This window comes from Otolemur garnettii, unplaced genomic scaffold (assembly GCF_000181295.1).
Source record: "Otolemur garnettii isolate 467f Iridium unplaced genomic scaffold, OtoGar3 scaffold00076, whole genome shotgun sequence".
Lineage (NCBI taxonomy): Eukaryota > Metazoa > Chordata > Mammalia > Primates > Galagidae > Otolemur > Otolemur garnettii.
Window position 1 is genome coordinate 379657 of NW_003852471.1, and position 4603 is coordinate 384259.

Here is a 4603-nt window from a genome sequence, read left to right on the forward strand (position 1 = left end):
ATACATATATATTTTATTTGGGGTTAATATATGTACTCCCTATGTACCTCACATGCGCTACCATATCTTCTTAATACTAGGGGATAGAAATATTGTTTATTTCATGTGCTAAAGAAATTGAAGTTTAGAGAGTTGTTATTTGCCCAAGGTCATTCAGCTGGTAAGGACACAATGGGAATTCACACCTAAGCAAACACACCTCCACAGCAGCTTGGCAACATTGCTATGTTTACTATATTATTTTTATTTTTTAATCAACTTCGTTGAAATATAATTTCCATCTGATTAGCTGTATCCATTTTAAGTATCCAGTTTGAGGAGTTTTGACAAGTGGATGAGCCTATATAATCTCCTTTATGAAGAAGATTCAGAACATTTCCACCACTCGGAGAGTTTCTCTGGTCTTGTATTACTTCATCTTTCTATGACAGGTTTTATCTACATTAGAACAATTTATCTTTTTCTGTTAGGTATTAGGTATACTTCCTCATCCATCTGTCTTTAACACTAAAGTGAGTAGCTTCAGGGCAGAAATTGAGAAATTCACTGGGTGGCATCTGGCCTTTTGAGATTATCTGATACATAAATTTCATATACAATTTACATAATACTAAGAACTTGAAAAAAGACTGAAATAATTTTTGTAAAAATTCTACTTTTATAGCACCTAACAGATTAAAGGGGGCCCTTTAGAAGTTTTGTTTTAAAATCTCTATACTGTCAAAAAATAACAAAGTATCTTCTTATGCTACTGGGAAAATTATGTGAAATTGGGTGCTCAGAACTTAATATCTAAATATTGAATCAATATAGATTATTATAATTTCAGAAGAGCAACTATAATGATTAGCAAGTCAAAGATATAGGTAAAAAATAGCACAGACCAATTTATATCTTAAAAATACAGCTCAATATATTTAAAGAGTGGAAAGGGAAGAGGAGATAATATATTTTATAAGAGCATAATTAAGAATAATTTAAAGAGCCAGAAGTGGTGTGATGTATTATTTTGGTAGAAAGTAAAGCCAGAAAATTTTAGTGGAGTGGATAGAATGGAGAGATTTAGTGGAGAGATTTAAATGTGTCTAAGCAGAGTGCATTATCATTCAGAAATACTTTGATATTAACATTGTCAATAGTGACATTGAAAATGACTGAGTGGGCCCAATGCCCCTCTGCCCCCACAGATACATGGATAAAACATACATAAACATAAACATGGATAAAACATACATAAACATAAACATAAACATAAAACATACATAAACATAAACATGGATAAAACATACATAAAATCATAAGAAATTTTAAAAGGGAAATGAAGGTAGCTCAGATGTCACGAAAGTTGTTAGAACAAATATCAAATAAAGAGAAAAACCCAATTTTGTTGTAAAAGGAAGGCTTTTCAAAGTTATGATGCACACTTCACCATATCACCTATGAATATTGTCATTATCTATTACAGCAGTTCTCACCTGTGGGTGAGACCTGTGGGTGAGACCTGTGGGTGAGACCCCTTTCACAGGGGTCACCTAAATACATCCTGCATATCAGATGTTTACATTACGATTCATAACAGTAACAAAATTACAGTTATGAAGTAGCAACAAAAATAATTTTATGGTTGGGGGTCACCACAACATGAGGAACTGTATTAAATGGTCGCAGCATTAGGAAGGTTGAGAACCACTGATCTATTACTTTTCATGTCTCTCTAAAGCAGCAAAAGGAAACTGTTTTGAGTCAGACTATTTAGCCAGAAATGTCCTCTCTGACAGCATTGCCATGGATCTTCTTGTCGATGGATGTAATCAATCGCAAAGTCCTTTTGCTCTACAAAATCACTAAATATTATCTGTATTTTTATTATATGCAAAACATTGTTTGAGCAGAAGTATGTGCCACCAAAACTTCTTTCAGGAGTTCATAGAAAAGAGATTATCAAATACTCCAGTCAAGTGCCTTGTGTACAATGAATAATTATCAGATGAATAAATAAACAAATTAATTTATGACGTCAGTAATTTACCTGAATTCCATATAAATCTATTTGAGATTTTCAGCCTATATCATAGGGCACAAGACTTAGAGTTACTCTACATTACATATACATAGATTTATAGGTATCAAGTGGTATCATTCAAGCTTCTCTAAATAATGCTACTTTTGTGATTCTTGGATATCACTAAATATATGGTGTTAATGTTCTTCTTGTTGTTTTATGCATTTTGATCACATGCCTCCTGAGCTTTAATAACTTAAAGATTTCAGACGTTGTAACTTCTTCCTTTTTTTTCACCATCCTTCTGGTGTAAACTTCTCAGTCACCTTTTTCATCTTCTCTTTAATGTATCCTTTATAATTTCTTCTTGCCAGGCTTCTGTCCACAGCCTCTACTCTTGTTCATCATACATTTCTCTCCGAGTGACAACATACAGCCTTATGGTTTCAATGACCTAAGTCTCACAGTATTCCCTATCTCCAGTCCCTCAGCTTAGATATTTTTTAATTCATTTATTATTGCACACATATATTTTGTTAAGCTGCATGACATGACCCAAGGGCTTGCAAGCTGGACAAGTCCTACACATTCCATCACCTAAATAGTTCTGGATTCTATAACCCACACATCCTTCTCACTGCTCCTTCCTCAGTCGAGTTCTTTATTAGTTCTCAGAAGGGTTCCGTCAACATCACTTGTCTGGCTGTTCTACCTCCTGCTTGCTCCCCCACCAGCACAACAGGACGTACTCTCCGCACTACTCACGGGGTGATCTATAGAGAGCTAATCTGATTTATTACTCCCCAATTGAAAATAGTTTAGTAATGCTAAATAAATTTAATAATAATTAACATGGCATATGTTGACATTTGTGACCTATCTTTACCTTTGACAGTTCTCATTCTCCATAAATCAAGCATTAGTGAGCTTGCAGATTCCAAGGCTGTCCTCTCTTCATTTCATGCCATTGGAAATTTTTCCTCTGACTTTTCAATCTCCTTAATCTGGTGAATATCTACTCATCTTCACATATTTATTCTAGGACATCTTCTTCAGAAAACCCACTTTAATGATTAAAATTTTCTATACATTGCACTGAACATAGTGGGTCAGGTTGCAATCTTGGTTGTAATCATTGATGTAGGTTTGAGTGTTTCTCTAAGGTCATGTTAAGACTTTGAAACCTTTGCTTGGTGCTGGGAAATCTGAATGAAATGATAACACAGATTAAAATTGTCATATGTTTGTATCTTAGTTGTTAAGAGTTACCTAAAGGTGTGAGTTTAAATCCTGGAAACTCAAATATCAGTTGTGTAACCTTCGGCAAGTTTTTGGTTTGGGGGAGTTTTTTTATTATTATTTTGTTTTGTTTTGTTTTTGCTTTCTATACTGGATATAGTTAACTGTTTCCTGGGGGAATTATGACATTAAATAATATATAATATGCGAAGTATTTGCATGGAGGTAATTACCCTAGAAAAGCCCTCCAAATTATCCACTAAACACATTGCATATAACTGTTTATATTTTTAAAAAGTGTTTATGAAAAAAAAGATACAGTGTCTGTGATTTGCTTCAAAATGTTTCTGGTGGTGGACCAGAAACAAGATTGTTGCTAAGTTGCTAACTGCTAAATTTATTGATGGGTATGAGGCGGCTCCTTACACTCTTATCTCTACGTGAGTATGTTTTTGAAATTTTTCACAACAGAAGTCTTTTTTTGAATTAAATCCTAGCTGTGTACATTAATGCAATTATGGGGTACAACGTGCCGGCTTTATATACAATTTGAAATACTTTCATCAAACTGGTGAAAATAGCCTTCACCTCGTTTTCTTAGTTATTGTGTTAAGACAAGTGTATTCTACACTTAGTAGATTTAACATGTAGCCTTGTAAAATGTACCATAGGTCCTTGGCTAGCCTAACCAGAAATAGAAAATTAAAATCCCTAATTTCATCAATCTGAAAAGACAAAGGCAAAATAATAACAGACACCTCAAAAATTCAAAAAAATTTTAATGAATACTACAAAAAACTCTATTCTCAGAAATACAAAAATCTGAAAGAAATTGACCAATACTTGGAAGCACACCACCTTCCTAGACTTACCCAGAAAGAATTATAAATGTTGAACAGACATATATCAAGTACTGAAATAGCATCAACTATACAAAATCTCCCCAAAAAGAAGAGCCGTCCAGGACCAGACAGCTTCACATCGGAATTCTACTGAACTTTTAAAGAGGAACTAGTACCTATATTGTGTAACTTTTCCAAAGCATAGAAAAAGAAGGAATACTTCCCAACACATTCTATGAAGCAAATATCACCCTGATCCCCAAACCAGGAAAAGACCCAACAAGAAAAGAAAATTATAAACCAGTATCTTTAATGAATATAAATGCAAAAATATTCACTAAGATCCTAGCAAACAGAATCCAGCAATACATCAAACAAATTATACAACATGACCAAGTGGGTTTTATTCGAGGGTCTCAAGGATGGTTCAATATACATAAATCTATAAATATAATACATCACATAAACAAAATAAAAAATAAAGACCAAATGATTCTCTCAATAGATGCAGGAAAATGCT